We start from the raw sequence: 10,150 nt of genomic DNA, 5'->3' as shown, positions 1-10,150 counted from the left end.
GAAATGAGAAGCGCTCCTGTATATTGAACTGTTTGGAAGAAGATATAAATGTATATATATATGTAATAGGTATGTCCAAAAAATCATTTTGAATCTTATATCGTATTGATATCGGATTGTTCTCGCTTTTTGAGACGCATTCCGATACGTTGTCTCACGGCGCAACCAGCAATGTATTTTGAACCATTGTTGGGCCATTTTCTAATTGTCTCTTAATGTTTCGTTAATTTCCCCCTGTAAAGAAGTGTGTGATTTTATTTTGATTTATAGATGACATGTTTGTTTGATTTTGTTTAAACAGTCAGGTTTGGCTATGTTTAAAATGGGTGAGTATTGGAGTTGATAATATGTAGGGGAAGGTAGCCATCTTAGCCTTCTGAGGAAGTTGCTATGACAACGGGGGCGGAGCCAACCGCCATTTGGAAAGGAAAAGGGGGAATGTTTTAAAACCCAGTTTCAGTCTGTGATTTTTAGTCGCAGGAAGAAGACTGATTCTCATGTGGAGGATCAGGGTGACTCAAATAAAAGAATTTGAGTCAGGTCTAAAATAAAAGGATTTATTTTAGACAGTCTGTGATTTTAAATCACAGGGAGCAGTCTGGTTTCAAGACTGAAGGGAACCAGAAGGACAGACCTCTATTAGGCCAGACTAAGCAAGTTAGGGGACTTGTTTAGGGTCATTTACAGAGGCTGTGGATTAGGGAAAGTTAATCCCAGTAGATCCAGGAGGATCAGGTTTTAGTTTAGCTGAGAGGAAGAAGTATTTTGAAAGTTTGAACACCTCATATCTGTTTGTAACCATTAAGCTAAGTGCCTTTAAAAAGTTATAAGAAACCATCAAGCTCTGTACAAGCAATAAACTTGTTTTGATTTAATTCCATCTAAGTCTCTGTCACAATTATATACCAAGTTAAGCAACATCATAATCTGAGGTAAAATAAACAAAGAAATCATTAAAAAGAACCAGTGCCATCCGCCTGACATCTCCTCCATTGGTGGCAGCGAAGAAGATAATTAAATAAATAAATATTTAAAATCAACATCCATAAGACATCTTTATAATTGGTGGTATCTGTGTGTGTGGTGGGATCAAAAAAAGGATTCCATCCCTGTCACACATCTGTACACCCCCCCCACCCCCAAAAAATTTTTTTGCGCGGAGACGGTGGTGGTCTGCAAACCGAAAGCAAGCAAGCCTCGTGTCTTGAGGGAGAGAGAGGGTGAAGGGGCTCAGTCTGGATGTTCCCACAGAGGGGGTTGGAGAAAGGGTTAGGGTTTTGTTGCTGGTTCCTTCTCTTAGCAATGGAATTTCTAGTTTTCAAAGTATCTTTGCACACCTTGCCAGGGGATTGCTTGGCGTGGTGGTCACTGGTCCATTTCTAATTGAAGGCATTGGGTTGAGGCTTGTGGGATCACATAACCAGAGACACCATTGATTTACAATGTCCTTCTTGCTTACAAATACAGCAAGGGAATTTCTAGTTTTCAAAGTATCTTTGCACAACTTGCAAGGGCATTGCTTGGCGTGGTCACAGGTCCATTTCTAATTGAAGGCATTAAGTTGAGGCTTGTGGGATCACATAGCCAGAGACACCATTGATTTCCAGTGTCCTTCTTGCTTAAAAATGTATCAAGGGAATTTCTAGTTTTCAAAGTCTGCAAATTTCCGGCCACAAAAACAAAGATACACAAGTAGAAGAGGGACTTTCACAGTGATAAGAACCCAATTGAACAGGAAATAAGACTTTCAAACCAGGAACAGGTTTCTTCAAATATTAAAAAATAGTGTATTATAAAAAGTATGAAAATTCGCCAAAAATCATAGGAGAAAGGAAACGTTCTGCAATTTGTTGAACTAAGAGTGTTGAATGTGTTCTCCCACTGTACCAAATTTGATGAGGATAGCTCCAGAAATAAGGGCGGGAGAGCCCTGTAAAAGTCCCCCCCCCCCGGTTCCTTTTATTTGGCAATTGCGCATGCGCATGCGCCATTTTAGAAACATTTAGAATCATTACGAATTTTCATAAATATCCTAAATTTTTGGGTGAAGAATTCGGAAACACTTTCTATATCGAAGAGCCAACAACCCCTACTTAAGAAACGAGAACTGAAACATTTTTTTCATCGATTGGACATGCCTAGTATGTAAGTTGGTCTGTTCTACAAAGTTGGTTTGTTCTACCAAAGGCTCCAGCATGGCTTGACGCATCAAGCCCAAACTTGGAGTACATGCCCTTCATGATCCAACTTAGAAGAATGAGAAGTTTGCAGAGTGAGGAGGAGGCTCTAATTGATGTTCAGGTGGAATCTCCTTTCCTGTAGTTTGAAGCCATTGTCCCATTGCGTTCTAGTCTGCAGGGCAGCAGAAAGGAAGCTTGCTCCCTCCTCCCTATGACTTCCCCTCACATATTTGTACATGGCTATCATGTCTCTTCTCAGCCTTCTCTTCTGCAGGCTAAACATGCCCAGCTCTTTGAGCCTCTCCTCATAGGGCTTGTTCTCCAGACCCTTAATCATTTTAGTTGCCCTCCTCTGGACGCTTTCCAGCTTGCCAACATCTCCCTTCAACTGTGGTGCCCAAAACTGGACACAGTGTGATTCCAGGTGTGGTCTGACCAAGGCAGAATAGAGGGGAGCAGGACTTCCCTGGATCTAGACGCTATTCCCCTATTGATGCAGGCCAGAATCCCATTGGCTTTTTTCGTTGCCGCATCACATTGTTGGCTCATGTTTAACTTGTTGTCCGCAAGTACTCCAAGGTCTTTTTCACACACACTGCTGTCAAGCCAGGCATCGTCCCTGTTCCGTCCCCCAGGACGATGGTTTGCCTTACCTATTGGTCGTTTGTTTGTTTTCCCTCCTTTACATTTTGTTTGAGCCTCTGGCTGCAAAAGCCTAGGAAAAGTGGCTTGGAATCTGCAAGAGCTGGCTGCAGTTTTCTTTGCAGTGATTGGTCAAAGAGTGCAACATCTTAGGACCGCCCTTTTTACCAGGGTCTAGTCTCCATTTTGGAGCTTCATTCTGGCTATAGTCTTCCAACGTGCTGGAGCTGTGCAAAGCTAACTGGGACAAATCATCCTCAAAACCAGGCCAATCTAAGCCTATCCAAATTAGATAAGTATTGAATTATATTGATCTGGAATAGGAAATCTAGTTAGAGGAGCAGGGTTATTCTGTCGCTTCTAGAACTAATCTTTGCTGTAAAGGTAGGGAAGGAAAGAGTTTCTCCTTCTAATATAGGCAGCGTGATTAGGGTATAGTGGTTTTATAATCACCTTTGCCTTCTGGAACCAGGGATAATTCTGCAACTAAAACCTATGGAAATTTGTTTCATTTTCTGCAACTTTAAGATCTGTGCCAGGTTTACAACCTTGTATGAATAAACATCCTTTTTTGAAGTTATCCAGACTCAGTCGTTCAATATCTATAGGACAGCTTATAGGGATTTGCAGTTCGCCCGGATAAAGGACAGCACGTTTCAGTTTTATAGTTTTTTATTGTCCGGCGGACGGCACAGTCCCCCATTCTGTCTCTTTGCATTCCATTTTTTATGCCGAAGTGAAGTTTTTGTCCATGTTGAACTTCATTTTGTTAGTTTCGGCCCATCTCTCTAGTCTGTCAAGATCGTTTTAATTCTGCTCCAGTCTTCTGGAGTGTTAGCTATCCCTCCCAGTTTGGTGTCATTTGCAAACTTGATGACCGTGCCTTCTAACCCTTCGTTTAAGTTGTTAATAAAGATGTTAAACAGAACCGGGCCCAGGACAGAACCCTGCAGCACTCCACTCGTGACTTCTTTCCAAGATGAAGAAGACGACACATTGGTGAGAATCACCCTTTGGGTTCGTTCGCTTAGCCAATTACAGATCCACCTAACCGTAGTCTTGTCTAGCCCACATTTTACTAGTTTGTTTGCCAGAAGGTCGTGGGGGACTTTGTCGAAGGCCTTACTGAAATCCAGGTAGGTAGTTCTTCCTGATGTTCAGGTGTTCAAGGAAAACTCCTCTGAGTCACTGCCGGAAACACCTGGAACTTGTTAGAATCATAGAATCGTAGAATTGTAGAATCGTAGAGTTGGAAGAGACCTCACGGGCCATCCAGTCCAACCCCCTGCAAGAAGCAGGAAAATCTCATTCAAAGCACCGCTGACAGACGGCCATCCAGCCTCTGCTTAAAAGCCTCCAAAGAAGGAGCCTCCATCACAGTCCGGGGCAGAAAGTTCCACAGTGAGGAAGTTCTTCCTGATGTTCAGGTCGAATCTCCTTTCCTGTAGTTTGAAGCCATTGTCCCATTGCGTCCTAGTCTGCAGGGCAGCAGAAAACAAGCTTGCTCCCTCCTCCCAATGACTTCCCCTCACATATTTATACATGGCTATCATGTCTCCTCTCAACCTTCTCTTTTGCAGGCTAAACATGTCCAGTTCTTTAAGCCGCTCCTCATAGGGCTTGTTCACTCCCTCGATCCTTTGGGTCACCATCCTCTGGACACATTCCAACTTCTCAGCATCCCCCTTCAATTGCGGTGCCCAGAATTGGACACAGTGAGATTTTAGGTGTGGTCCGACCAAAGCAGAAGAGAAGGGTAGCATGACTTCCCTGGATCTAGGCACTATAATCCTATTGATGCAGGCCAAAATCCCACTGGCTTTTTAAGCTGCCCCATGATATTGTCAAGGGGCCCCTGGTGGCACAGTGTGTTAAAGCTCTGAGCTGCTGAACTTGCGGACCAAAAGATCCCAGGTTCAAATCCCGGGAGCAGAATGAGCACCCGCTCTTAGCTCCAGCTCCTGCCAACCTAGCAGTTCGAAAACATGCCAATGTGAGTAGATCAATAGGTACCGCTCCGGCGGGAAGGTAACGGCGCTCCATGCAGTCATGCCAATGGCCACATGACCTTGGAGGTGTCTACGGACAACGCCGTCTCTTAGGCTTAGAAATGGAGATGAGCACCAACCCCCAGAGTCAGACATGACTGGACTTAGCGTCAGGGGAAACCTTTACCTTTTTTATAGTGTCCCTACTTTGCGGATTTTCACTTATTGTGGGTGGTCCTGGAACCTAACTCCAGCAATAAGTGAGGGAACACTGTATAAGGGAAATGGGGGAAGGTTGGAATAGCCCCAACGTGAACCTGCCCACCATTGCCACTCGGCCTTCTCAGAGCTCGAAAAAGAAGAAAACAGCCAGGTCGTGGTCCCAACAACACCCAGACAACGTTGAGGAACACACAAACGCATACACACCCACTTTTGAATTAATATTTCTATGATACAACAAAAAGCTTATGGTGTCACTTCAGAACCCGTTCATCTCCAAAGATCTGAGCGAGCAGCAAGATTTGAGTCTCCGAAAAGCCCCAAAGCTGTCGAAAGGGAAAGGGGTATCGCTGGAGTGGCAGGGCCCTCGGGCAAGAACCACGGGAGGAGCCAGACGGAGCTCCTGGATGGGGAACGTCTGCCAAGTCAGGATGATTCCTCCCCTGGGTGAGGTTTTTGTGGGCACTGCAGGATCAGTTAAAGGGGCCTGGATGCCTAAAACAGGCGGGTGATCCTTCAATTACATCTATGGTTGATCTTTGGGTTGCTTTAATGTGTTTAGATTTAAACAATTGCAAGCCGCCCAGTAACCATTTTGCTACACCACGGTATAAAATGGGGTTTGGAAGATAAACAAGTGGATTGTGTAAAGCTTCCATAAGCAAAAGACATATTTTGGATCTTCTAAAGAGCCCCTGGAGGCGCAGCAAGCTAAAATGCTGAGCTGTATATTACATGTAATATATAATATACAATTATAATAGTGTATGATGATGATGATGATGATGATTATTATTTATTATGACACAGCAAACAAGAAAGATATGCTGGATTTCGTATCACAAAATCACAAGTCGAACACTTCCCAAGTGTCTAGGACTGTGTGATGTATTTTCGGATGATGCAAGCAGATCCCAGCAGGGTGGCCTTTTGCAGTTGGCAGATCGTAATTTATTATTATTATTATTATTATTATTATTATTATTATTATTATTATGACACAGCAAACAAGATAGATATGCTGGATTTCGTATAACAAAATCACAAGTCAAACACTTCCCAAGCGTTTAGGACTGTGCAATGTACTATTATTATTATTATTATTATTATTATTATTATTATTATTATTATTATTATGACACAGCAAACAAGATAGATATGCTGGATTTCATATCACACAAACAGAAGTCAAACACTTCCCAAGCGTTTAGGACTGTGCGATGTATTATTATTATTATTATTATTATTATTATGACACAGCAAACAAGATAGATATGCTGGATTTCGTTTCACAAAATCACAAGTCGAACACTTCCCAAGTGTCTAGGACTGTGTGATGTATTTTCGGATGATGCGTGCTGATCCCAGTAGGGTGGCCTTTTGCAGTTGGCAGATCATAATTTTGTCAATGTCTATTGTTTCCAAATGCCGGCTGAGATCTTTTGGCACGGCACCCAGTGTGCCCATCACGACCGGGACCACCTGCACTGGTTTCTGCCAGAGTCTTTGAAGTTCAATCTTGAGGTCCTGAGAGCGGCTGAGTTTTTCCTGTTGTTTTTCGTCAATGTGACTGTCACCTGGGATGGCAACATCCATGATCCAAACCTTTTCTTTTCCACAACTGTGATGTCTGGTGTGTTGTGTTCCAGAACTTTGTCAGTCTGGATTCGGAAGTCCCACAGTATCTTTGCGTGCTCATTTTCCAATACTTTTGCAGGTTTGTGATCCCACCAGTTCTTTGCTGCTGGGAGGTGGTACTTGAGGCATAATTTCCAATGGATCATTTGGGCCACATAGTTGTGCCTCTGTTTGTAGTCTGTCTGTGCGATTTTCTTACATCAGCTGAGGAGATGATCCATGGTTTCGTCTGTTTCCTTGCACAGTCTGCATTTTGGGTCATCAGCTGATTTTTCGATCTTGGCCTGAATGGCCTTTGTCCTGATGTCTTGCTCCTGGGCTGCAAGGATCAGGCCTTCTGTCTCCTTCTTCAGGGTCCCATTCGTGAGCCAGAGCCAGGTCTTCTCCTTATCAGCTTTTCCTTCAATTTTGTCAAGGAACTTTCCATGCAATGTTTTGTTGTGCCAGCTGTCAGCTCTAGTTTGTAGTGCGGTTTTCTTGTACTGATTCTTTGTCTGCTGTGTTTTGAGGAGTTTCTAATTTTTGACTTCAATCAAAGCAGGTTCTTCACTTTGCTTTACATATTCCACATATTATTATTATTATTAATATTATTATTATTATTGGAGCCCCCAGTGGTGCAGTTGGTTAAACCAGTGAGCTGCTGAACTTGCGGACCAAAAGGCCCCAGGTTCAAATCCGGGAGCAGAGTGAGCACCCGCTGTTAGCTCCAGCTCCTGCCAACCTAGCAGTTCGAAAACATGCAAATGTGAGTAGATCAATAGGTACCGCTCCAGCGGGAAGGTAACGGCGCTCCATGCAGTCATGCCAGTGGCCACATGACCTTGGAGGTGTCTACGGACAATGACGGCTCTTCGGCTTAGAAATGGAGATGAGCATCAACCCCCAGAGTCAGACACTTAAAATCAAGGGGAAACTTTTACCTTTACTAGGAGGTGGAACCTGCTTCTGGATAGAAAATATCAGGCTGGCTTACCTTTACCTTTACTAAAGATCACCTGACAGCAAAGACCAAAAGGTCCCACCGTTGTTTGGAGCAGAAAAAAACCAACCTTTAGGCACAAGGGTTTAACCCACTGCGCCACTGGGGGCTCCTACCTCTGAGGATGCCTGCTACAACTGTGAGCGAAATATCAAGAAACAATGCTTCTGGAACATGGCCGGACAGCCTGGAAAACTAACAGAAACCTAGTGTTTCCGGCCATGAAAACCTTCAACATGGCATGAACGTTGCCGTTTTCTTTTCCAAATTCCCATTAGGATTTTTTTTTCCGCGATGCAAGCAGTTTGGAGCCGGTTCTGCTGGCCCAATGGATGTCAGGCAGCTCACAAGATTAAAGCAAACATGTCTCTGGGGAAACAGATACGTATATCTGATAATGAGTAGGGTTCCAGGGCATAGCAAAGTTTTTATGAGTGATCTCGGTAGGATGTGAGAAGTGACATCGTTCGGGAACCACTACAGATCCCAAAATCTAACACCTCGCGGCCAAGCAACATGAGACTGGAGTCAAAATGGCAAAATTATTGTGAAAGAACGCACTTTACGAGTAATGCAGTTTGGTGCCACTTTAACTGCCACTGCTCATTGCTATGGAATCCTGGGAGCTGATAAGTCTGAGATGGCTCAAGACATTGCCAAACTACATCTTCCACGATTCCTGTTGCATTGAAAGTGGTGCCAAACTCCATTCATTTTCCAGTATGGATGCACTCTTGTCCTCTTTTTCTCCTTTGCAATATTTTGTTCATTTAATACTGTCTACCAGTATTTAGAAAAAACTCTAAAATCAGGACAGTAAATAAAGCACAACACTCAGAAAATAGTGGAATTCTAGACATGAATCAATCAGGGCCAGGTAACACCTCCCAACAAAGGATTCCCCCAGGCAGGAAGGAGCCAGGCTTTGAAGTCGCAAGGCTATTCAATAAGTATGTATTAAATATTAAGTATGTGTTAAGTATTAAGTACAGTAGAGTCTCACTTATCCAACGTAAACGGGCCGGCAGAACGTTGGATAAGCGAATATGTTGGATAATAAGGAGAGACTAAGAAAAAGCCTATTAAACATCAAATTAGGTTATAATTTTACAAATTAAGCACCAAAACATCATGTTATACACAAGTTTGACAGAAAAAGTAGTTCAATATGCAGTAATGCTATGTAGTAATTAGTGTATTTACGAATTTAGCACCAAAATATCATGATGTATTGAAAACATTGACTACAAAAATGTGTTGGATAATCCAGAACGTTGGATAAGCGAGTGTTGGATAAGTGAGACTCTACTGTACATCTTCCACTATTCCTGTTGCATTGAAAGTGGTGCCAAACTCCATTCATTTTCCAATATGGATGCACTCTTGTCCTCGTTTTCTCCTTTGCAATATTTTGTTCATTTAATATTGGCTCCCAGTATTAAAAAAACCCTCTAAAATCAGGAGAGTAAATAAAGCACAACACTCAGAAAATAGTGGAATTCTAGACATGAATCAATCAGGGCCAGGTAACAACTCCCAACAAAGGATTCCCCCAGGCAGGAAGCAGCCAGGCTATTCAATAAGTACAGTAGAGTCTCACTTATCCAACACTCGCTTATCCAACGTTCTGGATTATCCAACACATTTTTGTAGTCAATGTTTTCAATACATCGTGATATTTTGGTGCTAAATTCGTAAATACAGTAATTACTACATAACATTAATGTGTAGTGAACTACATTTTCTGTCAAATTAGTTGTATAACATGATGTTTTGGTGCTTACTTTGTAAAATCATAACCTAATTTGATGTTTAATAGGCTTTTCCTTAATCTCTCCTTATTATCCAACATGTTCACTTATCCAACGTTCTGCCGGCCCGTTGGATAAGCGAGACTCTACTGTGTGTATTATATATTAAGTATGTGTTAAGTACTAAGTATGTATTTTATTCTGTTTTATTGTAAATATCCAGGCTTGGCCCCATGTTACTTGACCTGAGTCCCTTTGGGGAGATGGAGGCATGGTACAAAAATAAAGTTGTTGTTGTTGTTGTTACTACTACTACAGTAGAATCTCACTTATCCAGCATAACCAGGCCGGCAGAACGTTGGATAAGCGAATAGGTTGGATAATAAGGAGGCATTAAGGAAAAGCCTATTAAACATCAAATTAGGTTATGATTTTACAAACTAAGCACCAAAACACCATGTTATACAACAAATTTGACAGAAAAGGTAGTTCAGTATGCAGTAATGTTATGTTGTAATTACTTTATTTACAAATTTAGTACCAAAATATCACAATGTATTGAAAACATTGACTACAAAAATGCGTTGGATAATCCAGAACATTGGATAAGCGAGTGTTGGATAAGTGAGACTCTACTGTACTCTACTGGCCCATTGTAACATTCACACTTGTCTCAACAGATAAGAGTTCTTTCACCCTGGACATTGTATATACAGTAGAGTCTCACTTATCCAAGCCTCGCTTATC

General features: G+C 42.3%; 1 long non-coding RNA gene across 1 annotated transcript; it reads left to right on the top strand.

Moving 5' to 3' along the window:
- Positions 1 to 438: 438 nt before the first annotated feature.
- LOC134294359 (uncharacterized) lies at positions 439 to 880 on the top strand. Its single transcript, XR_010001300.1, has 2 exons — positions 439 to 540; positions 571 to 880. It is a non-coding gene; the product is annotated as an uncharacterized LOC134294359 (long non-coding RNA).
- The last annotated feature ends 9,270 nt before the right edge of the window (positions 881 to 10,150 follow it).

This window comes from Anolis carolinensis, unplaced genomic scaffold, assembly GCF_035594765.1.
Source record: "Anolis carolinensis isolate JA03-04 unplaced genomic scaffold, rAnoCar3.1.pri scaffold_14, whole genome shotgun sequence".
Lineage (NCBI taxonomy): Eukaryota > Metazoa > Chordata > Lepidosauria > Squamata > Dactyloidae > Anolis > Anolis carolinensis.
Note: the sequence above shows the minus strand (reverse complement) of the source record. Positions and strands in the feature narration are given on the sequence as shown.